This window comes from Lissotriton vulgaris, chromosome 4_1 (genome assembly GCF_964263255.1).
Source record: "Lissotriton vulgaris chromosome 4_1, aLisVul1.2, whole genome shotgun sequence".
Taxonomy (NCBI): domain Eukaryota; kingdom Metazoa; phylum Chordata; class Amphibia; order Caudata; family Salamandridae; genus Lissotriton; species Lissotriton vulgaris.
Genome location: NC_141691.1, coordinates 918,322,952 through 918,349,573, shown reverse-complemented (window position 1 = coordinate 918,349,573; position 26,622 = coordinate 918,322,952).

Sequence of the window (26,622 nt, the reverse complement as noted above, 5' to 3'; positions counted from 1 at the left end):
ATTGTATCCCTCCCCAGAGAAAGGACAACCTAATCCATAATAACCCACAGGTAAATAGCTTGATCACTTCCGTTAAGCCCATGCTTGGCTAAAATCCACAATTGATCAGACTTACGATATGGGCATTGTCAAAGCAAAATAGTCTTGCATCCGGAAACACAGGTGTATCATTCTTTTTTATTCCTCTTGTGACGAAAAGTTAAAATGGCTTCAAATGCTACCGATTACTGGATTGGGAGTTGGAATGAATTCTAAATGAGTTGCTGATATGGTATTGACACTCGAGAGAGCAGTGATGCTGCGCACTCACGTCTCCATCAGACTAATTATATAGAATTTTAGGTGGCTGAACATCACCAAAAAAGCATAGTATTGTGATGACCTGCCTGAGGCATGAGATTCTAATTCCACTTCTCCAGGAAGCACATGTGCAGGATTCTGTTTCCAAGAGATTTTCCCATCGAATGGGATATTGTAAAGATGACAATCCAGGTAAATGTCAAAACGTAGTTTATTAGAATATTCCAACACAGAGTAAAGAAGGCCAGTGAAGAGAACCGGGAGGAGCGTCCGGTCACGGTAATCATCAGCTGTCGTCTGGCCAACATTCCAGAACGCTCAGCTGATGACAGGATAGAGGAGCAGGGAAGGGTGGCGAGAAGGGACAAAAAGGGGAAAGGAGAACACTAAAGATATACATGCTACGTCGCATTGTGCAGCTCCTATGCAAGTGGGAGACTTCTGTAACAAGATGATCTGTTGCCTGTAAGCACCATGGTGATTTCTGTGACTCTGCAGGCAGATTTGTTTTGGTATTGGATCCATCAAAGCCTCCTGATGATTATGATCAATGTCCATGGCTTTAATATTGGAACGTTTGATGGTGGATTGTGGATTGTGGATCTGAGCATGCAAAACATGGAGCTGAATATTATTTGGGTTGGGAATTTTAATGTTGAGCTAGACTATCAGAAAGACAGAATCTTACACACACCATCCCACTCTAATGAGTTTTCAGAGGCCTTGCAATACTATATGGAATTGTTAAACTTACTGGATAAGTGGAGAGAAAATTATGGGAAGAGACAAGACAGTGCATGATTTGTCCTCTAGAGTAGATTTTGACCTATGTAGCCCTTCTATTCTAAATCGGATCAATGCACATGCTATCAGTCCATTCATCAGTGATATTCAACGTTAAGCCCCCATGTGGCGCAAGATGTGGTATCCATGGAGATTTCCCTCATGTGATCTGGAGGATGCTGAATTTAGAACAGAACTTGCTACATCAATTAGTGAATATTTTACACTAAACGTAGGCTCAGTAACAACAAGATCCTTGCTATAGGAAGCATTTAAACCTGTAATAAAAGGTCCATTGTCACTGTGTCCGAACTTGCAGGTATTCGGCCATAGCACCCATTTGAACAAGCTAGAGAAAAAGCTGGTAAGTAATATGGACTCAGGCTAAAGTTGAATTGAATCTGACTCTACTGGTGTCTTGCAAGGCTGCGGAAAGAAGTCAATATTTGGGTGAAAGAAGCATGGACCAAACCATTTCTGAAGAGTAAGTATACAAACAACACTCTGGCTTTCCTTTTTGAAGACCCTACCTAAGCAGATCTGGTGGCTTCCTAAGCGTCCACTGTAGGGGACTGTGTTTGACCTCCTGGTCACAGGTTCATACACGGGTGGGTCCATACAGTCTTTCATCTGTCTGGACTAGTATACCCACTCCCGAGACCCAGAGCCGAAAGCCGAGTGGACTGCTAGTTGGAAACCCCATTGTGACAAGGCCCTGCAGCTGTTTCTCAGTTGGTGGGTCTCCTGTAGCAAAACAACATCAGGAGAGTTTCTTTAAAAACTGGAGAACCAACCCCCTCTTGATCTTGTCACCCCACCCGTTAACATTCCAAGACAGTAGCTTAAGCTCATGCCTAGTCATCGTGCCCATAGGCCCATCTCAGGTGTAAATACATTTCCGTAGAGAACCCCTCAGAAAGGCCCCTAGGGGAGACCTTCCCGAACACCATGGTCGTAACATCCAAGAAAACACCTAGAACATGGAACCAGCATCCGTCGTTGCCTGATGCCAATCAGATACGTCATGCTTAAGCAACAAAAGAACAACAATACAAATGAAAAAATCCCCCCACCCCCCCCACAAACTCGCAAAACTGCCTTTGAAACCCCCCTCCCTGCCCCCCCGCTTGGCGGTGTCAAGCCACAAACTATGGCCCGCCCCTCAAAAACTTGTGGGTGCGTATGACCAACTGGGCACACGTCATTAAATATGAGCAAGTGTTAATCACACTGTGCAAAAAAAAATAGTCCAGGAGCACCAATCAAACCTCACAAAATGCTTCAGGACCCTGACATAGGGATCCAGGGATCATGGAGAGTCATAGTAAGTCTAAACTGAAAAAGACCACCAAGAAACCAGTTCACTGCGCAGCTGCAAGGTCTGTAACTCCAAGGAGGGACCGATATACCCACCCAACCCTTATGCAGTGAACAAATCTACCACCCATGAGAAAATAAACATACAGACCAATCATTTGGACCCTCCCAGCGCTGCGTCTTGCTCCTGCAGCAGTGTGCTTCTACTGGATCCCCCAGCACTCTCGTCCAGTCGTGCTCTTCGGGCATGGTTGTTTTTCCAGCCTGCCATGCGCAATCCATCCTACCAGTCCCAGGCCTCCTCGGGGGTGGTGAAAAATCAGGTTTCCTCATCCGACTCCACCCATAACTTGGCTGGGAAGAGCATGGCGTATTTCAACTCCTTCTCTCGAAGTGTCTCTTTCACATCCAGTAAGGTGCTTCATTGTTGCTGTACCTTAAGGGTGAAGTCTGGGAAAAAGGTGATATGTTTTGATATTCCACCGGTGGCATTAACCAGGCACATTGCAGGATAACATCTCTGTTCAGATTTTACAAATCCTAGCGAACAGGGGCTGGGGGGGGGGGGACCCCGGGCCTTGGCCGGCGGCCCAGGATTCAGTGCGCCCTTTCAACAGAGAAGAAGTTGGAGAGCACTTTCCGTTTGAGATGGGTAGTGATCAAATCTTCCATGAATAAGTCCACCTATGGCCCCTCCGCCCGCTCCGGCACTCCCAAGATCCGCTTAGAGTGCCCCTCGTAGTCGTCCATCTGCGCCTCCAGTTTTGCAGTATGGCTCTGCATCTCATCCATAATACGCTGCAGTTCAGAAGTGTCTTCAACCAGAAACTTTTTGTCTTAATCTCGACGTCCTTCAATCGCGAGTTCATCGAGAGCATGTCTGCTCGATTGAGGGATACCTCCGTAGACACAGAGTCAATGCGCGATTCCAAGGGTGTGCGCATGGTAGCAATGGCTTCAAGAATGTCCTGTAAGGTTGGTTCTTTCATCTTCTCACCGGTCTGTGGCTTCTCCTGCGCAATAGGTCCTCCTGTGGGCTCGCACTGGGGCGTAAATCCTTTGCAAATTTAGTCAGTTTAGCTTGGACTGCCGCTCTGAAGCTGCGTCCCCCTGCCATGGCACGGTCCCTTCCACCAGTGTGAACTTCAGGGGAGAAATATCAGGATTGTTCCACCCCAGTGGTGGTTCGCTTAAGTCTTCACTCGAGTTGCGACTTTGGAGGCCCGTCGTGGCACTGCGGGCCTAAAATGCTGGCGTATGGGCGCCAATGGTAAATAAGGCAGCGACTCACGGGGAGCCGGTGACAAAACCCCTCTCTAGTCTACTGTTATGTATCATTTTAGAACCCTATTGTAAGTTTCCCAATTCATGCCCTTATATAGGTATAAATCACCACATCCTTATAAAGGCATAGAAATCATAACCATTTTAGGCATAGCTCATGCAGTCCAACTACAGCAGAGCAACTTCCAATAGTTCCGAAAATCCACAACGATTTCTTGGAAAATCCCGGCTTCAGTAGTCAGGGACTTCCCCTTGCTTGAGAATTGATTTATCAAAGAACTCATGGAGTTTTCAAAGAACTGAGACTCTTTGATGAAGTTATTATGTCCAACTGTACTTCAAAGTCGGCACCTTCAAGATATAAACATGCCCACAGTCGCCCAAGCAAACACACAGTGGTTTGGAGCAGTTCGACTATTTACTTGCCCGACGACCGCCCTGCTACAGCAAGTGCCCAAGGAAGCCGACTCTCCAGCAGACGCACTGAGAGAGACGCTGTCTTTTCTCCTGCCGAGAAATCCAGCTCCAATGTTTCCAAGCAACCCTTGCGGGTTGTTGGGAAATCAAGTCCAGAGACTGACCTTCTCCATTCTAAACTAAGGTATGGAGCTGATTAGACACTTAGAGAAATCTTAAGCAGATTCTTGGCAAAAGAATACTACCTTTATGCTACACCTCACTTACTTCCTCCCTCGTACTAAGCTTAGGTTAGGTACACCGGGGTAGGCGTATTTTAGAAGCACCAGTTGAGTACTTTTAGCCTCTGTTATTTACGTATGTATTTATGTATGGTTTAGGAACCATACAATGCTCTTACAGTATTATTTTATTCTACTATTTAAACTGTACGCATTATATTTTACAAACCGTGTTACGATTGTAGCAGTTCATTTCTTATGCTTGAGAAAGAAGACTGTTCAATAAAACCTTTTATTGAAAACGCAGATCTTTCTACTTCCTCTGCACCTCTAGTGAAATGAAGCATGCATGATTGACTGAGTGAAATATCTATCTATTGTTTCCACGACTCTAAAGATACGTTTTATCTTGGGGAAACAAAGTTGTCATGTTTATGCGGTTGTCAGAGACTAATCCCTTCTTGTGAATTCGAGAAAGTTTCTACTGACCTCTGAGCTAGCTGGCACACACAATTAAGTCTAGTATATTCGATAGAGACCTAGTCGACCTCAGTCCTACGTCTAATCTATAGGATATATTATTCCAATGCGCAGAGCCTATGGGAATATAGGAACTGCACTACATGGCGCCCAAAGTTTGGTAAGGCACTAATTTAACGCTAGATACTAGAGTAACTCAGTCATGCTTTTCAGAGAGACCCCTTTTATCCCGTAAAAACTCCAATAGATGTCTGGAGTGGGTTTAAGGATAAAATATCCGCCATAACTGAGTAGGACGAAAATCCTATGTATTAGTTTTTGGTTTGTTCAACGTTGAAGGATACATTGTTCCAAAATATTGTGCACCTTATCTTCATTTCCTTAAAACTTTCTCTGCAAAACTTGCAACAAAATGCAAGATAGCAACGAAGAGAACATTGGAGCTGCAAGGACTAATACCCAACCGGGTTTAGACGTTACAGGTCTCCAACAAAATGACCCGGATGCTATAATCATCCCGGACAACGTGAGAAAAACCATAGCTATAAAGCTTATAGAAAATGGCCTATCACCGAGAGGTGGTACGGTTATATTTGTCATAGAAGCACATGAATATCGGCAGACAGAGGTATTCTATTCATGGATTGTCTTTCCACAGGAAAATCTAACAACACATGTGTTCCACTTCTACAAGATAGAGGAACATCCAGCGGAATACTTTCCTTTCGAGGACTTTGAAATTCCACTAACTTACCAAGAGCTTCAGCTCTGGTTTAATGGCGCCCTACAACATCAAAATCACATTACCAGGCTCGGTCCACTAGGTAGACCAGGAGCTACATTGCCGGTACTAGCCAGCTATAACCCACATCCTAACATTGAAATAATGTCACATGTAGAACTGTTAGCTCAGCTAAAACAATTAATTCAAATACATAGACAATTGGTACAATATGTCATGCGGACCTTAACAGTTCAACCTGCTATAAGAATTCCACAGCACACCCCTCATCAGGGGAACAAAAACAAAATCACATCACAGACTGTACAGTCAGTAATCGGTAAGTTCCCCCAAAAAGGGAACAAATTCCATTCTGGTTAGCCCAGAAAATTACTCAAATAGAGGCAGTATTTCCCGATAGTACACCTCATGAGAAACACAGGATTCTAACAATCTGTTTACCAATGGGAATTGCACCACACGTAGAGGACTGTGAAACTTGGGGTACAGTCTTTGCTTCAATCTACTCAAAAACACATGGTGTCCCATCAATGTGGTAATACCAGACGTTCTGAGACAGATTCAAAATGAATACGGTCCGGAACCAGGCTTGAATCTTGGTATGAAATTACTGAAAGATTTCATCAGGTCTCAGCTATCTTATTAGATAACATTAAAGGTGAAGCAGCATCAGTGGCAATCCGCCAGAAATTAAAAGAACTTGACATTACTGAGCAACCGTATGAACTTGCCAGAATTATTGAAAAATCTTATGAAGAACTAGGAAGAGATAGTTTGGGAGGGAAACCTGTAAAACCTGAACTAACAAAAAATCCTGAAAAAGTTTTTATCAAAAAAATCTAACTACTCCTAAAAAGAAATGGGAAAATAGTAGACAGTCACTTCCTAAAGAGAAGCGCTCTCAGTCCAGAGGTAGATCTCCTCAAAAGGAGCACTCTGAAAAGAGATATAACCTTAGAAATAGGGATTATTAAAGAAAACCTGATAGATATCAAGATACTGATACAAGATCCTCTCGTACCTTTCAGACTTCCTCGCAGAAATCTGAAAGAAGAGATGTTCAGAACAAAAAGAAGAACGCGTGAAGTCCAAAGACGACCAACACGTTCCAAAAAATAAGAAAACTCAATTCTCCAAAAAGAAGGTAGCAAGTATTAAAAACAGACATGCTGAGGATCTTGAGGACACAACTCAAGTACGGGGAGTGGGCCCAGACAATGTTGGACAGCGCAGCAGAGGTCACCATAGCTCGCAGGATCCTGAAAGATCATCTGGAGGCAGTGGATCTGAATGAATGCTTTCAGGTGGAAACTGCAGACACCATGGTTAGTGTACCCCATAAGTTATACTAAGTAACACTCCGAATAGAGGGGAATATAACTATGAAGATAATAGCACTCTTTTGGGAAAAATTATCTGAAGGTTATGACATCCTTCTAGCTGAAAAAGACTGGCCACCTGAATTTGTCAGGGAGTGTCCACAAGGCGAAGAGATCATTATGCCAGCCTTCTCCAAACATATTCCTAGTCATAAAAAATACACCTATGCCAGAAAATGGGCTGTAGCCCAGGCTCCAGCATTATATAAAAATCATGTGGGATGGGATGAGGATTCTCCTCACCATAAGATCCAGTTAAAAAATCAACCAACTGCTCAGAGGCAGTATCCAGTTAAGCAGGAAGCTAAAAGACAAGTCAGGGAGATCTTAGATCAACTTGAATACCAAGGGGTGATTGAAACATGCACCTCGTCAATGAACAATCCTTTGTTTCCTGTCTCCAAACCAGTTGAAATATATCGTCTAGTTTTGGATTACAGACATTTAAACTCTTGTTGCAAAACTTTTACAGTACAAAATTCACACAGCGCAGCACTGATAAACAACATTGTTCGCAAGAAATATAAAACTACTTTAGATATTTCAGTTTCTTCTGTCAAAACATTGCACGAGAAAGCAGGTACTTGACCGCTTTCTCAATAATGGGGACACAGCGACACTTCTGTTCTCTCCCCCAGGGATTCAAGAACAGTCCTGGATTATTTTCAGCCAGAGTAACAGAGTTACTACAAATGTACGATGATGAGGCATTGTCCTATGTCAATGACATCTACCTTACAGATGATGATTTGGACAGGCACTTGAACAGGGTGAACACCATAATACTTGGGTTCGCCTCAGAAGGGTACAAATTCAACTTTAAAAAGTCCAGAATTGCCCACCTCAACATCCTATTTTTGGGATACGAACTTTCGAGTGAAGGCAAAAGCCTGGCAGCAAACTTTTTAGAAAAATGTGCACTGCTCCAAACTCCAAAAACACTGAAAAATTTACAGTCAATTCTAGAATTCCTAAAGTTTCGAAGAACTTACATTCTGAATTACGCAGAAAGGGTTAAACCTCCCTACGAATTAATCAAACCAGATTTCAAACAAACTAATGGGGCTCAAAAACACACGGAATGTTTGCGTTCAGTACAAACAGACATGTTGGCAACAACACACTTACAAACACGAGACAATGTACGCAACCTTGTTATCTGAATCATCCCAGGGAGATGCAGATTCACATACCTAACCTTTAACGAAGGTGAAAAGGTACCAATAGTTTACAAATCTCACTTGTACACACAAGCTGAAATGAAATTCACTTCAACAAAAAAATTCTGACAGCGGTCCAGACTGCTGTAGCAAAGGAAAGAGCCCTCGCACAGGGTAAATGCTTTAAAATCATTACACCTGTACCTGCCTTAGAGGCAGTGACAAAGTCAAGCATTCCAAATGCAAAAGCTTTACATCCAAGATGGATACAATGGGTTCATTCTCTTGCTGCAACAGACGTTGAATACGTTTTTGACCCTTACTTGAAGACACAAGAATTTCCCCAATACGAACAAGAATGTCCTCTGCCTACTGAAATTCTACCTCTAGAACATTACGGCTGTATAATATATACAGACGGATCAGCACAGCCCGCGATTGGGGGCAAACAAGCTTATAGTGCTGTGTGCGTGATTGTTAAAGGTCGCTGGCACGATGGTAAATTCAGACCTATGGTCACAAAAGCTCAATCTCTCGGAGACTGTACAGCTCAGCGAGCTGAACTACAGGCATTCAAGATGGCGCTTGAAAATACCGACCGTGAATTCCCCACACTCATAGTGTGCGATTTGTATAACTGCGTCAGGAATTACAATGAATATCTGCAGACCTGGGTTCAAAATGGTTTTAAGAACACAAAAGGTGGCACAATCAAGCATAAAAAGCTTTGGGAACAAGTAGTTCTTTTGCAGAAAGAACTACAAAAGACTCACAAAATTCATACACTGAGTCATCAGTGTGATGGCGTTAACGTTGAAGGGAATTCTTTGGCTGAAGAAGCCGCAAAGGCAGCTGTGAAAACGGCTTCCATAGCTACAATCAATCGTTCGAAAAAAACGATAGAAGGTGAAACCATTCTTGCTGTCAATGCCACGAGCAAAGGCAGTGGAGCCGCGTTACCTCTAAATTATCCACTCGAGTATACATATATAATTGATGCAAACTCTGTTCCTTTTGCTCAAATCCCTGGAGTGGGGATAGAGTAATTCCAAACAGGAACCGGAGAAGTGCTCTTATTCACGAAGCACATATGGGAAAGGGTCTGACACATCAAGGAATCTCAAAATCGCTAGTAAAACTTGAAAAGATGTGCTGGTGGCTAGGGATGAGTCTCCACATTTACGAATTTGGAATTAATTGTGATGTCTGCTACAGAGATCATAGCTTTGAACATCACCAGATACCTGACTACAGTATAGCCAGCCCAGTACAGACGCCATTGTTAGACAGCATCAGGCTTTCTACACGCAGACGTCACCATGGACAAATGCGGTCCCACAAATATTAAGACGAGATTCATTTGGATGTGGCCTCAGCGCTCAGCTGATGCTCGAACTGTTATAAAAGATTTGCGAGTCTTTATCGGCACATACGCAAACGGCACTCTACATTCTGACCAGGGTCCTTCGTTTAGCTCCAGGGCTTACAAGGAGGCCATGGCCAGTTTGGGTGTTGCATTGCGATTTTTGAGTCCATTCCATCCTGAGGGAAATTCGGTAGTGGAGAGAAAAAACCGTGACATAAAGCAATCTATAACAGCTAGGGTATTAGGTTCGGGTGATGGGTGGGTCAAACATCTAATTAATGCCCAACGTAGTCTTAATAACCTGCCAATAAAGTCTCTGGGTGGAATCACTCCATATGAAATCCGTTTTGGTACTAGAATGTTGGTTGAAGATCTCGATCATCACACTTCAGTGGTGGAACAAAAACCCTTTGATATTAAAGATCGTTTGGCTGTTTTACAGGACTTAAATGAAAAAAGAAGAAGTCTAAGCAATACCAGCGAAAAGCCAACGACCATTGAATAAAAAACACCTGTCCCAGCAAGACCTGTTTGGATTCCAAAGATTGGGGATCTGGTCAGGAAGAAAATAGCGGACAAGAAGGAATTTGGGCCTTCTTACAGAAAACCAGTACCTGTGCTAGCAATCCACAGATCAAGAACAGTTCTACTGCCGCCCCTTGCTGAAAAAAAGGAGAACCGGTCTGTGTCAATTTACCTGGTAAAACCACACCATGTGGCTGATAAGTAGTAGGCCCAGTGGACTCCCAAGATGTAGCAGATGACCAAATCTTGCTAATATCCAAGAGGTACAAACTTAAAGACTCATCACCTTTGAAGATTCTAAAGTGAGAAAAGAAGGACTATGCAATAAAGCCATGGAACTTGTGCCTCTTGAAACCCAAATAACAGTTTATCAAGAAACTCCCGTCTACAATGTTGTAGCATCTGATTATACAAATATCTCAAGGAAACAAGCAACTGCAGTGATTCCAAAGAATCCGGATGCCATACCAACAATTGACAGAACTGCCTCGGGCTATTTTATCAACTTTGATAACTTTTCTGAGGATCCCAGTGAACCTGAAACTATGCCAGCAAAGAAATATTTCAAGAAACAAGTAAAGTAACTTGGTCAGGAGCTTACAAATACATATCTGGTTTCACCATGGGTTGAACTTTGGATTGCATTAGGTGTACTTTATCTCCTGCTATGGCTCATTCTTGTGTTAAGTTTGGGAAAGCTGAGAGACAGAAAGCACATTAAAATGGACACAGCAAGTAAGAACATCAACTTGCTCTTGAAGTCACACAAATCATCTCATCGTGAACAGCGAGACCTGTCATCATTGAACATCACAGTGGTCCCACTACCTGGTGGAATAGCATGGGATACAACTGATTATGACATTTATGGCCCTGTATAGCTGTTAAAGATTCCTCGTCAATTTAAGGTTTCCTTGAGTGATTTCGTCTCACCTAGCACATTTTCTGATGATTGGGACTTTGAGACTGTTAATAACATGATGGCAGACTTATAAATGTCAGCAAAATTTACAAAACATGAATACTTAGAAGGTTCAGCACATTATGAAGAAATGTATTGTTTTAATCATTTTAGCCATCATTACTTGCATAAATCTGCAAACCCTAGACATGCTTTAACTAATAATCATTTGGAACATTGTCCTACACGTCCTAAAAGTAGTTCTAAAACGTTTCTTAGAAAGTGTCCATATTTCACAGGTTTTAATGTTACAAACCCAGAAAGTTTTTTATTTAAAATGTGAATAAGACAGGCATGAAAAGTATGTTGACAAATACTGAACAAATATATTCTGCTGACTTTTATGCTCAATTGTCCACCTTAGGCTTCGACTTTTGGAAAGACAACATTGAGACAAAAACTGTTTGGGGCACAAAAGACTGGCAGGTACAAGGTTTAGAAGCATTGTTCAGAGCCTGCATCATCCCAGAACAAATGATGTTCCTAAATGACACTGTTCAACAGACATCTTGTCTTGGCATTGCTAAGATAAAAGATTTAAACAAGCCGTCCAAACCTAAGCCCACACCTGATAGTAATTTAACTTCAGATGAGGAGGTAGATGTAAATTATATTTTACAACAGAACAGAACAAATCCTGAATGGAAAAAATGGTTAATCTGGCCCACAGACACAAATTACTGTCAAGATAAATTCCTGAACAAGACACAAGAGTTCACAGTAACAAGGCCAGATCCAAGATATATCCAAAGACAACATCCAGGGTTAATAACATCTTACAGTGTAGGAAAACTGTGCCTTGAATGGCTACAAAAATCCACACTTCCAGAAATAAAACAATGCTTATCCTTGCTTAAAGAGGGCGTTGATTTACGAGAATTCTTGATGGGACCTCGTAATCTACGTCATAAATGTTTCATATTCGCCGGTATATACGTTGCTTACAATGAAGCTTGGAAAGTCACACAAATTGAAACAGCCGAAACAATATGAGAAATTGATCGTATTAATTTAGAGAAATCATTCTCTGTAGTTGACAATGGGTTAACAACTTTGTCGTCCAGAATTTACTCTTTGGACAGCATTGTATCATCTGCCATAGACATAATGGTACAGGACTTGCTTATGCTACAACATGGCCAGTCTCAATTATGTTCTATAATGCTATTAGGCTGGACGTTGCAAAACCTTCGTTCAGGCTATGTGCCCTGGCGTTTAATCAACACTACGTCATTGTTTACTGTATTTAACCTTACAGATAAACAAATCTCGTTGGCACAGAGGGGTTGCAGACCATACGGTGCTGAGCATTGCAAAACTGGAGAGATTACCATGGACCGTTTCTGAGAAATCATCAGTTGAATGGATAATGCATGGCACCATCACGATACCAGTGACGACTTTCCAGTTTCAGTATTGCTTAAAACGCATACCAGCAGGCCTGTATGAAAGGTTGGGTAAAAAATACATTGAGTCGACCTGGGATTTACCATACACACACAAATGTTGGAGTGGGGAAAAGGAAGTATTTCTTAGTGGTAAAAATTGTGAAAACTCACTAAGCGGTAAACTATTGTGTCAAGGTATTAATTTACATGGAGCCTGCAAAGGTTTTTCCAATAACCTTTCTTGCCACCTGCAGGGTTCGCCCACAGCGGTGGTAGATCCAATTTTCAGGCAGCTTTCCAATGGTAGCTACATTATGTTAAATGATCACAGCTGTTGTGGAATGATGCCAGGAATAAGCTATCTTGTTACTGTGTCAGCCAGTATGCAAGTATTGTTTCCTAAAGCTAAGACAGACGGGGATTCGCCACTATGGACTTCACTGAACATCTCTTCCATACATATTGATACTTTAAGCAGAATGAAAGCCATTGTTTGGCAAAAAACTTTGCCACTGACCTCGTCCAAAGAGACGTATGATCTGCAAGTTGCAAGGACTTCTGCAGAGATACATGCATTATTATCAACAAACTGCCCAGTACATTTCGCAGAAATGTTAGGTCGTATCTTTAACATGTCTGATACCAGTGGTATTGCACATGTATTTAAGACAATTAATTTGGGAGAGTTAGCACCATTTGAAGCAGTCCTGGGCATTTTTCCTAACTTCGTCCACTCTGTGTTCGGTGGCCTGCCTCTCATTTTAGGACTTGTAGCAGGGATCTTATTTTTATTCCTCCTGCTCTGTTATGGTAAATCCGGCCACCAGCGATACCCAAGTCAGCATGGAAAATGCGCTGCAGGCTATGAGGTACTGTGACAGAATAACACAGATCCTTGGCTTGGCTTGTTTGAGAGATCTGAATACCACATGGTTCCTGTCATTCAGACCAATCTGGCAAGATTGCATCTTACCTGTTCTACGATGCCTGCTTTGTGGAGAGGAATGCGTGTTAGATGTCTGTCTAACACTACCATCGGTTATGCCAATGGATGGTGACGCATTACTGGGTCCGGTAATGGCTCATGTGTTGTGTTGCCCCCAACGGCTACCAATCCTGATGACGGCATTAATTGAGATCTCACCGGCAAATCCAACTGTAGGTGAGATACGCAGATCAACAGGCACACAGGTACCATCTGCTATGAACATTGCTAACGCGGCCACCAACGCTGATGGCGATGCTTCACATATGTGCACAATTGACCTTCCTAATGAAGTAGTCGAACCTTCATCTTCTAGTGTAGACGATTTCTTTGCCAGCCTGGATGACTTAATGTTTTCACCTGACACTGAGAACAACTTTTTAAATTAGCACACAGCGTTCTTTCGAACTCTGAAATTCGACCTTCACGTTTTCAAAACAAAAGCTACCAAGTTCGGAACTCTATTTTAACGACAGATTTATTTGACTTTTTCCAAAAAACAAAATGAACTTTGGCACAAAGGTAAACTGCTTAAAGTAGAACTATCCTTAGAGAACAGAAGTTCCTTGAACATTTCCTAGAAACAATATTAGCCTAATCCACAAAAAAAACAGTTTGTATATTCTGCTATGGGATGGAGTCGACCTTTTCCTTCTGTAACTAAGAGCCATTTTATAAATGTAATTTTCATGATTCATTAAGTTAGCATTGCTAATATCATATCATATGTTTACAATGAAGACATTTCCTTTAAATGTGTACTATACAAAATGCTCATTTTTCGTGTGCAACCATTTGAAAATGCATTTTACATGAACTTTTGTGGGTTGTAAACACATGCTTTAGATTATGTTTTAGTATTTACTCTTAGATTAACATAATAGTGTGGAGTGGGTGTTATTTATCATTTTAGGACCCTATTGTAAGTTTCCCGATTCATACCCGTACATAGGTATAAATCACCATATCCTTATATAGGCATAGAAATCATAACCATATTTAGGCATAGCTCATGCAGTCCAAATACGGCAGGGCTACTTCCACAATTTCTTGGAAAAACCCGCCTTCAGCAGTCAGGGACTTCCCCTTGCTTGAGTATTGATTTATCCAAGAACTCATGGAGTTTTCAAAGAACTGAGACTCTTTGATGATGTTATTATGTCCAACTGTACGTCAAAGTTGGCACCTTCAAGGTATAAATATGCCCACACTCGCCCAAGCAAACACACAGTGGTTTGAAGCAGTTCGACTATCTACTTGCCCGACGCGCCCTGCTACAGCAAGTGCCGAAGGAAGCCATCTCTCCAGCATACGCACTAAGAGAGACGCTGTCTTTTCTCCTGCCGAGAAATCCAGCTCCAGTGTTTCCAAGCTACCCTTGTGAGTTGTTGGGTAATCGAGTCCCGAGACTGACCTTCTCCATTCTAAACTAAGGTAAGGAGCTGATTAGACTCTTAGAGAAATCTTGAGCAGATTCTTGGCAAAAGAATACTACCTTTATGCTACACCTCACTTACTTCCTCCCTCATACTAAGCTTAGGTTAGGTACACCGGGGTAGGCGTAATTTAGAAGCACCAGTTGAGTACTTTTAGCCTCTGGTATTTACGTATGTATTTATATATGGTTCAGGAACCATACAATGCTCTTACAGTAATATTTTATTCTACTATTTATACTGTACGCATTATATTTTACAAACAGTGTTACGATTGTAGCAGTTCATTTCTTATGCTTGAGAAAGAAGACTGTTCAATAAAACCTTTTATTGAAAATGCCCATCTTTCCACTTTCTCTGCACCTCTAGTGAAACGAAGCATGCACGATTTACTGAGTGAAATATCTATCTATTGTTTCCACGACTCTGAAGATACATTTTATCTTGGGGAGACAAAGTTGTCATGTTTATGCGGTTGTCAGAGACTAATCCCTTCTTGTGAATTCGAGAAAGTTTCTAGTGACCTCTGAGTTAGCTGGCACACACAATTAAGACTAGTATATTCGATAGAGACCTAGTCGACCTCAGTCCTACGTCTAACCTATAGGATATATATTCCAATGCGCAGAGATTATTGGGAATATAGGAACTACACTACACTACAATCAATCAGGGCTCAGTTCCAAGGCAGTCGGATGTTCCAGAGGTCTATAGAAGGTGACAGGGCACAGCTGTTCTCTACAGCAACACGCCACAGGCCGCCTCGTGTCCAAGATGGCCGCGATGTGTCCAGCCACCAACACTTTTTTCTTCAGGGAGAGTTAATACCCCCGCCGCTCCCTGCAAACAGCTGCAGTCGTCTTGGGGCCTGCAAACTGTCGCTAGTCTAATTGGGAGACAGCAGGGGGAACGCTGCGTGGAGCCCTGACAGTAGGGAGCCCAGAGTAGGGGGCTGAGTCACTCGGCTGAACGTTCCATCTGGAGACCTCCAATTTGCTCACCTTTGTCCCAATGCGACCGCCACCCTGCTCCAGGACCCAGTGAGCGGTGGCAGTTCTTCCCAGCAGTCACGCAGGGAAGAGTGTTGCAGGCGCTGACAAGCACCGGTGTCGAGCACGATCAGGGTTCCACAGCGGGAAGAGTTAAGTAGGCAGCACAGGACGTCCCTGGGGCCTCGTTGCCACGGAGCACCTCAGTTTCGAGTCCCGAGTGGTGAATGCCACCTAGAGCAGTCCGTCAGGGCCCCTAGCTGGATGGCGGCCCAATGATGCGGCGCTGGGGCACAGAAATGACTCAAAGCCAGCAAAACAGAACTGCGGGCAGCAGCTAAACGCAGGCCACACGGCGTGGTAGACGGCCTCTCCCCTCGAGGGCACATCAATGCTCCGATCACTGGAGTTGCTGGTCAGATTTTTCCAGGAATCCGCTCCGTCAATCCGAAATGTGCTCCTGTGTGATTCGGTAATTAATTATATCAGCTGCCGGATCATTGTAATACAGATTAGTGCGTGGACAGGTGCACTCGGACAGAGCCGCCTTAGGAAGAGGCCATTTCTCTCAGCCGTTGGACAAGCCTCATTTCTATCTATTTCTGTTATATAATATTTAAGAAAAGAATGTTATAATTAAGTTGTTTTAGAGTAGACTGTAAGGTATGGATACATTTAGCATGACAGTTTTGTAGCATAATCAATAGCAGCACATGGGATTGAGTGTCCCCAGGAGCATTATGTGATTCACTTCTATAGGGCATTGCTCTTGCTGAGGTTTTAGTGTGGCTCGAAGGTTTCAGTTTGCAGTCACGAGGATGTGTAGGGCCAGCGATGAAATGGAGCAGCAGTCACAGTTTTGGGGAACAGGGATGTGAGCAGTGGTGGTGAAGGCACATGGGTGCTGGCACATGAACGACACTGGAGGAAGGTTGGCGCTTTGCCTTGGCTAATGCAGATGCATGGTACAAAGGTCGCACATGAGTTTATTGCATCACTGAAAAAGGGTGCATAATGACAATAGAAACACAGGCCTCACGGAAATAAGTAGGCCACACACACATTTCTAGCATCACTGAAGAAAGGGTGCACATTGACAACAGAAACACAGACCTCACACAGACACCATGTAAGTGAATGAATGTACAGACAATAAAGATGAGGAGACAGGCACACAAACCTCACAATGACCTTGGTTCATTGCGGTCAGTCTTGCAGAGCAGCAGCTGGGGTGATACACATTGACTCTTAGAAAGCATAACACCACTCACAAAGTGGGAGCAGGTCATACTTGGCAGCAAGTTGCAGACTTCATATCTGGTAAGTCGATTCTGTCTTTCCTATTTGTCTCCTTCAAATGCAGCAGCAGCATGGTCTTTTCCTCTGTTATGGGGTTACAGTTCTTAGCACTCAAAGTTGGGTGACAACCAAGAATTCTACCTCTAGCCCTCACTTTCCTATTCACAGATGCATAGGCTTCTCTGAGAGAAAGCTGAACATTGGATACATTCAGAAGGGTCCTTTTATATACAGTAGTTAGGCAGATGTCCCGAACCAAACTGCTCACTCAGATTTATAGTCAAGCCAGACCTTCAGGGGAAACTAATCATGACAACATGCTTTTTTCGGTCAGGTGTACTACAGATCCATGCCGACTAGGAGGTCATCACTCACATATATCTATTGACTTCTAGACAGTTACTGAACAATCAGGTGCTGATGCAGATATTTTCTCTTTCCAGAAGGACAGAATTCAAGAAGTGGGGCAGGTAATCCATCTCTTTCTATGAGATCTGCAGCCTTTCGACTTCCATTTGACTCTATTCATTGTTCAGTTGTAGCACTGATGGCACTGGCTTAACCCATACTCGTGAGCACCAAACGGTCATTTATGCTACTGATGGAGCAAGGATTCGCATACAAAGTGACTTGCTCGTACTCATGAACCTCGAATAAACGTTAATGAAGTAACCAACCTGTTTGTCTTACTAATTTTTCACATCTTACATTTACATCGGGTATCCGACAGAAGCTTGCTTATGTGTTTTCTAATCCTAATACGCTTGCATCTAATATGGCTACTGTTACGCGGGAATTTCTACTGCGCATGCGTCTGTCATACCCACGTGACATGATGTGCTCGCAGTTGTGGAGGGAAGTTTGTCGCATCTGCGCACTAGTGTTAATATGGCTGTTCTATGTTCTCACATGGGAGAGGATTGCACTGCTGCTTTTGCTAAGCTGTTCGCTCTGCTTAATCCTAATGCTATAGTTTATTATAAAGTAATGGGTATAGTGTAGAAATTCATGGTATACAGTGTAATAATTTATTTCGGTGTTCTAAATTGTTTCCTTTTACTTTTCATGCATCGTATTCTTTGGGCCTGGGAGGTACTTATTACTCCATCTTGGAAGTCATTTCCACGCATGACAGTCTGCAGCGAGAAGTTGAAAACATTTGACATTGAATAGGAGCCAGGAAAGCCACAGCCAAGATGCGCATGGGAAGATGAACCCTAACCCTGCTAGAAGAAGCTGAAGCTGAAATTATTACATTGTATTTTATGTTAAATTCACCATTGTTAAATGGAAGGGGTATGTCACGAGAACCTGAAATTTAATGGGCGTAGACGAAATTTGAATAAGGAGACAGAAAGTCCAAAATGTAGGAGGTGTGATGACCTGTCCTCATCCTTTGTCCAATCAAAATTGAGGATCCTTACACTTGCAACATTGGGGGGGTGGTACACTGACCTGGAAAATAGTATAACTAGCGTAGGTTTAGCTAGAGAAATTGTCCGGCTTGTCTGAATAGCTAAACTGTCACTGACCCAACGCACTCAATAGGTGACTAAGAGCAGAGAGCTGCGGAGCACTCTGTTGGGAGGTTCGAGAACCCAATCGTGGTTTTTGGTAAGTCAAAGTGCTGGCGAAGCACTTTGCTGGTGAAAGCTGTAACCCAGTCGGTGTTTTGGCAGATTCCTTGCAGAGAGGGAGTAGCGCAGGCGTTGCAACCGAAACTGCGGGTGCTGATCTTAAGCTTTGGTGATCCGGTCCTGATCCAAATTCTGGGGTTATCCTGTCCCGATTGTCCATGAGCTGCACCTGCTTGCCTACTGGCACTGAAGTCTTTGGGGTTTCCAACTGACCCGTGGCCAAGGTTGGTCTTCACACTATTCTAGGTAAATATAAATCTGTGTGGGTAATTGTTTTTCTAAAATCACGTCCCTTTCTTACCTTCCCTGAAATTTGCAAAGCTTTGATTGCATATGTTCCTTTTTCTTTCCCGTCCCTTTCCAATGAGATTTTCATGTATTACTGTCTATTAGCATGTTCCAATTTTCACCTTCCCTATAGTTATGTGCTGAATTGAACCTAGAATTGCATAATTGTGTTCTCTTTTCCAAACTGCCAATGAATTACGAAAGTTCTTGGGTTTAGTATGTTCCCTTTCTTAACCCTCCTTTAATCAAGTTGTGAAAGTCTGTTTTCTAAAATTAGCATGTTTCTTTTTTTTACCTTCCCTTTAGTTCAAGTTTGCTAACTGGTTGGCATAATCTATCTTTTACATAGCTATACGCTGTTTCTGATCTTGGTTGTTGATAGTTTAATTGCTTTTAATCTGTGGCTAATGACTTTTGATGATGATTAGATAAAGAGTTAGAACCTACCCTGAGTCTGTGGTTATTATATAAATGCAAATGTTATGGTAAATTTGAGTGCCTTTCTTTATTAAACTTCCTGATTCATCGTGTTTAGGTATCTAGTGACAAGGATTGGTAAATTACTGGTATAGGAATTAGTATAAACACAAACTGGTAGTAGAGCGTGGGTTACCTGTCTGAGGTAACAAAATCGATATCTTTTGGAATTCTGGGCCCAGGTGAGTATTGGTAAGATCCTAGTCGGGTGACCTGCTCGTTCTATCAGTTAATTACTTGGTAGCAGCAGTATGATTAGGGATTAGTTAAAGTTAGGTAGTCAATTAGTTAGTAGGTTAAAGTCATATTTCATTGATCGATCAAATGTGGTATTATTGAAATGTTTATTTGATGCTGCTATATTGAATGTATTTACCAAAACCGTTCGTACTTGTTATATGTTTTGTCTGGAATCCCCGGGGGCAGAATAGCGGGTGGTAAATAGAAGCCACATCAGTGAGGTCACTTACCAGAGGAAGTTAGTGCATGGTTGGGCAGAACCGGAAGCACTATTTAGGGTTTTCTGTATGAATGTATGAATAAATTAAAGCAAGGAGTTTGCTAGCAAAACTTTTGTTGTGATATAACCTAGTAAGGGTCACACGTAAGAAGTAGCAGGTTCGTCTGAGCTTGATTGATAGCAAAGGGGTTGGCTGGTGAAACTTTAGCCTCAGTATATATCCCGGATTGGATGAGTCTGGAGGAGTAGCAGGTTCTCTAATGCTTGTGTGAAGGGTAGGCGGGAGGGTTTTACTCGTAGTGTATGAAAAGTAAACGGAAGGGATTTACTTGCAGTGAAATATTTCTTTCCTATCTAGTCACTCGGGTACAGTGGCGAATGTGTTTCTGTTGTTAAATAATAAAAACTGCACTTTAAAACAAAAGAATCAAGTTTTCGAATTACCGTGTGAAGGAGGGAGTCAGTTGCGGAGTTGCTCTGATGTCACTCAGTGCCGCGCTGGTATTGGTCAAGACAGTGGATGTGTAGCTGAGATAGCATTGTAAAGGAGGGGTGAGCACAGGAGCGTGAGAACTCGTCTCACGAGAAAGGCCGCGCACCCATTGGTTGAAATGATTTGAAACCGCATTGTTGGTTGGTTGTCGAGAAATAAAAGACGCGCTAGTATTGGAAGCATTTAGTAAACAGAAATAAGTATTTTTGCACGATTTGAATTTTTACAAAGTATCTGTGGTATCCAAGTCATCCAGAATATCAACCTGATCCAAGATACTTAGGGTTTGCTAAGGATCAGATGTTAAGAGGCAGACCTAACAATATGTATGGAAGTAAGAGAAAATTGTCCCTTGTGGATAAAGTTAGGAATTACTTTAAAAAAGACAAGCCTATTAAGACTAGAGAAGGAGCTATTATCCCACCACCGAATACTCCTGCATCATTCATGATGTTTGACTGGGGATACCATTCCTGTGTATGGTTAGAGAACTGGGTGAAATACACAAAAGATGATGGGATTCTGGCATTTTCCTCAGAAGGCACCTTTAATGGGAGAATTTTGTTTAATTTAAGGACTCGAATGAATGATTTACATCCCAGACCTAGATTAACACAATATGAGGCATTAGAAGAATGGGAGATTGAGGCTTTTTGAGCGAGACAGACCTAGGATTGACAAAGGACTGAGTAAATTTTACCCAAAGGTTCCACGAGATTCAAAAGAAAAACAAATGAAACAATGGGGACAGAATATGCAAGTGGAAGGGCTTTACCCAGTACTAACCGTTGAGGAGCCTGTGGGAGGTAAAAGGACTGAGAAAGCTAAACATTTAGGGTTCAGATGTAGGAGCCCTAATACCGGTCGGTAACGGCCAAATTTGGCCGTTACCGACCAGTATTTGGGTTTCCAGATGTAGGGGGCCTATATTTTACCGATTCTGTAAAGTTACCGAATCGGTAAATTTACAGAATCGGTAAAATACCAAATCGGTATATTTACCGATTTGGAAAAACCATATGTAGGTGGCACTCCTAAGAGTGCCACAGGCCCTTAAAAATCGGTATTTTACCACCCAATCCTATTGGGTGGTAAAATACCGAATTCAGGTGTGCATGCACATCTGTGCATGCACACCTGTGCACTGTGACACACAGACATGCCCTTAGGGCATGTCTGTGTGCCACATTGCACACAAGTCCAGATTGGGGTGCTAGAGGGTGTCAAAGTGACACCCCCTGCACCCTTGCAGGATTCGGTATTTACCGATTCTGTAAATACCGAATCTGTATTTCACATTGATTCCTATGGGCTTCAAGGCCCATAGGAATCAATGGGAAATACAGAATCGGTATTTACAGAAGCTGTAAATACCGACTCTGACAGATTCGGTAATTTTTTACCTACATCTGCCTCCTTCCAATTTACCAACTTTTAAATACCGAATCGGTATGACTCGGTATTTAAAAGTCGGTAAATCGGATTTACCTACATCTGGCCCATAATGAATAGTGGTGATTCCGATAATGATTACATGGAGGATTTATTAATGAAAAATCCACCACCCTATAAGGAAGAAAAAAGAATAGTAAATCCGAATAACCTGTTTTTTAAGCCACCTTATAATGGGGAGTCAAGCACATCGAACCCGACTGCCCCGTTTTTAAAGCCACCTTTAATTCCCCAAGTGATACATGAGACCTCCATCGAAAGGGTATTACAAGAAAGAGAAAGAGAAGCTTTAAATAAACAGAGAAGTGAAATAATTCAGATCATTTCCCAATTAAATATCAGTCCTGAGGCTTTGACAATTCCAGTGACTAATGGCCCAGTTGTTCCTTTGTACGGAGATAAACAAGCTAGTCCAAAAGCTCCAGTTATAACAGCATCAGTAGTACAGCCAAGAAAAGAACCACTGATAGTAGATGATCAGGCAAGTGAATGTGAATCAGTGATATCCTTAATGGATTTACCGATAAGGGAACCAGAAGGTGGTTCAATGAGGAAAACCACTCCTGTATCCTCAAGGGAAGTACAGATAGAGACTTCCTCAGGTACGATAAGTGCCACTTTAGTAACTCCTGAAGAGATAGACAGATGGACACAAGAAATAGAGAGACCTAAGACACAGCCTAAGCCATTAGATATATACAAATTAAGGATTGAAACAGAAGAAATGATGGCTGGGAACGTGGGATTGGAGAGATTAAATACCCTTAGTGAAGATGAATTACTGTTTGTCTTTAAAAGCATCACTAGAAATACAAAGGTATTTCACGAAAAATTAATGGACACGGCAGCTAGCATGGGAATCAACATTGGTAAATCTAAAGTAATGCAGAAACCCTACCGAGTGGAATTCTCTGACAAAAATTTAGAAAGCATGAATGTGTCGGGAAAAAAGGTGCAGATAGGAGAGCTGATGACATTAATGCACAAATGGGGAGAACTAGAGAAATGGAAAGCAAGATGGGCAAAGAAAAGGGAAGAAATTCGATCAAGACAAATGACTTCAGAATATGTTTTAAAAGAAGCAGAAAAGGTAGAAAAATGTGTCCCATGCGAGAGGTACCAGGTGGAGGATAGGCGCATGTTCCATGGTCCAGACAGGATATTTTGTTATTTACGAATGATTTCCCAAAACTTCGAGAAAAACCTGTAGAATGGTACAGACAGGTCGAGAGATTTGTAAAAGTGTCAAAATGTCTTTTGAAAGACTTAGATGGCTTATTTGACATTGTAGTTCCCGAAGATTTGTGGACAGAATGCAAAATTGCTGTTGATTGGCCTAGTGATGAGTACCCAAGAGACCCAAAGACAGGGGCGCCTTCCGAGGATGTAATGAAAAAAGAAAATTAGGTAATACTTTACCTAAAAGGAAAGGTGCCAGCAAAAGAGACAGACTGGATGAAAATAGATAGAACCACTCAGAATAAAGACGAAACTGTGCATTCATATTATGAACGTCTATTACAGACATTTAAACAATACAGTGGACTAGATAACATTGACATGAAAGATATGACACATTTCATTTATCAATTTGTGCTAAGATTGAGACCAGAAATTTCACAATAGATTAAAGACAATAAAATTTGATGGCAAGCTAAGCCCATAGATGAGGTCCTAAAATATGCAAAATATTATGAAGATGAGCTGGAAAATAAGCGAAGAGAGTTAAAAGAGAAAGTCATGTGGGCACTAGTGAAATAAGCAGAGCACCAAGAACAACAGTTACATCAGATGACTACTAATCAGAATAAGGGCGATGGAAGTGGGGGAAGGCCCACGGGAAAATTCAGTAAGGAAGAGGTGAAAAAGAAATTCCCCTGTCACTGATGAGGCAAGTTGGGGCACTGGAAAGACGAGTGTAAGGCTGTACAGAGTGGTAATGTGCAAAATAATGGTTTAAATCCACAGACGCAGCTTGAGGGGCCACGGAAGACCCAGCAGCAGGTAACACAGAACCAGATACCCCCAGCGCCTATGCCAAATTATAGGAGCAAAGCACAACAGAATGTCGAGACTTCAAATTGGGAAGGAAGGGAAAAGAGAGATGCATCAACCTCATAATTTCTTTTAAATGACACATTCTTTTGTGAAGAACCTTACTGACGGTACCTGAGGGGGGAGGATAAGGAGTGCGTGCCTGGCGCCTCCTTGCCGGTAGACCAGTCAGGGCCATACATTGAAGGAAAGGTGTAAGGGAATGATGTCACCTTCCTGTAGGACACTGGTGCTACCCGTTCTACTGTGAGAACAGCAGACGTTCCAAACCTACCCCTCTCGGGAGAAGCGATCCAAGTAGTGGGCATTTCTAATAAACAGATTAGTACCCCAGTCACAGAAACAATGGAAGTAAAAATAGGGAATTTTAAAGAAATGCATAGATTCGTAGTCTGTGACTCAAGTCCTGTAAACCTGCTAGGTCGAGATTTGTTGTGCAAAATGAATTGCACCATCTTTTGCACTCTAAATGGCGTTGGAAATCAAACTCCAGACGAAGATGGCATTTACAAACTAATGTTAGCAAGACCAGAGACAGAAGTTGCCAGAATGACAATAAAAGACTCGATCCAATTGCACCCAGATAGCAAATTTCTTTTTGCATTTGAATTCTAGTCCTGTCTATGTTTGGAATTGTGTCCCTCAGGGGTACACAGAAAGACCCTCAATCTTTAATCAGATTTAGTACTACCTGGACGGTCAGTCTTGGTTCAGTACATAGACAACCTTTTGGTGGCCTCGAAATCACGAAAAGACTGTATTGTCAATACCATTGCCTTACTGAATCATCTGGGTGAAGGAGGACATAAAGTGTCCCTAGGGAAATTGCGATTTTGTGCTGCCTCCGTGAAATATCTGGGACATCAAAAAGAGAGAGGTGTCAGGAGAGTTACCACAGAAAGAATCAGGATAATCAAATACATGAATTTGCCAAAAACACAAAAAGAGGTCAGAATGTTTCTTGGAGTCGTAGGATATTGCAGAAAATGGATTGTGCGATTCGCAGTCCTTGCAAAGCCTCTGATACAAATGACAAAGAAAAGAGCCAAAGACCCAGTAGAGTGAGATGAGGAAAGCATGACTGCCTTTGTAAATTTGAGAAACTGCCTGTGTATAGCTTCAGCATTGGGAATGCCTGACTATTCGAAAGATTTTGCACTTTTCTGCGACACACAAGATAATTGTGCACTTTCAGTTTTGACTCAGATTCATGGATTGGTGCGACGACCTGTAGCATATTTTTCATCCACACTAGACCCAGTGGCCGCCGCATTACCCGGATGTCTGAAAGCAGTAGCTGCAACTTGCATGAGTCTTGAGCAGAGTGAATCCATCATTATGGGACATCCGGTAACCGTATATGTTCCACATGCAGTTGTAATCTTGCTAACCAGGACTAAGACTCAGTATCTCACACCTAGTCGGCTGACTAAGTATGAGAGGATTCTTGTAGGTGCAGGAAATTTAACCATTGCTAGGTGTAACATTTTAAACCCAGCAACCTTACTGCCTAATTCAAATAGTGCAGAACTTAAGGAAGAAGTTGAACATGACTGCATTGATCTGACTGAATACAGTACCAAACCACGACCAGACATAAGAGCCTCTAATTGGTTCAGACTACGAGCTCTTTGTTGATGGCTCATGCATGAGACATGAGGAAGGAGGTTTAAGCGATGCCTACGCAGTGTGTACCTTGGGTGGTCCAGTGGAAGCATCCTATTTATCTGGAGTCAAGTCTGCACAAGTTGCGGAATTGGTTGCCCTGGCAAAGGCCTGTAAATATGGGAAAATTTGGAAAGTGACCATATTCACTGACAGCCAGTATGGTTACGGGGTTGTGCATGACTACAGCCAATTATGGATGCAAAGGGAGTTTCTGACTTCCGCAGGCACCCCCATTAGAAATGGTCAATATGTGGAAGATTTACTGGAAGCAATCCAGTTGCCAAAAGAAGTGGCTGTGGTCAAGTGTGCTGCTCACAACTCTGGCAATGATAAAGTGACAGCTGGTAATCGATATGCTGACCAGTTAGTCCAACATTGTGCAAAATACAAAATGGCTGTTAACAAAAAGGTTGAGGTGGGAGGAAACAGCTGCCAACTTATGTTACTGGATGGTGTGGATACATGGGAAGAAGTGAGAGATTTGCAGAATGCAGAAGAACCTAAAGAAAAGGAACAATGGAGGAAATTAGGGTGTAAGAGAAGGGTTGAGGATGATGTCATTGTTTACCTTGACGAAACAGTAGTGTTACCCAACTGTCTGCTTGCTCCTATGGCTAGGTTGATTCATGGAGATTCACATTTGGGGAGAGATGCTATGATACGTCTGTTCGGACGAACATGGTTTAATGCGAAATTCAGTAACATAGCAGAGGCACTCTGCTAGAGGTGTTTGATTTGACAGCAAATGAACCCAGGGAAGAGAACAGAGATATTGGCAGGAAAAAATGGAAAGGGAGAAGGTCCTTTTATTCGATTACAGTTTGATTTCATTCAGTTGCCCCCTTGTCGAGGACTAAAATATGTACTTGTCATTGTCTGCCTGTTTTCAAAATGAGTGGAAGCTTACCCCACATGTAAGAACGATACCATCACCGTGGCTAAGCTTCTACTTAGAGAGCTTATCCCACGGTTCGGATTTCCAGTAACAGTTTAATCTGATAGAGGAAAACATTTTAACAGTGAAAAAATGGGTCTAATTTGTGAAGCATTCAAAATTAAG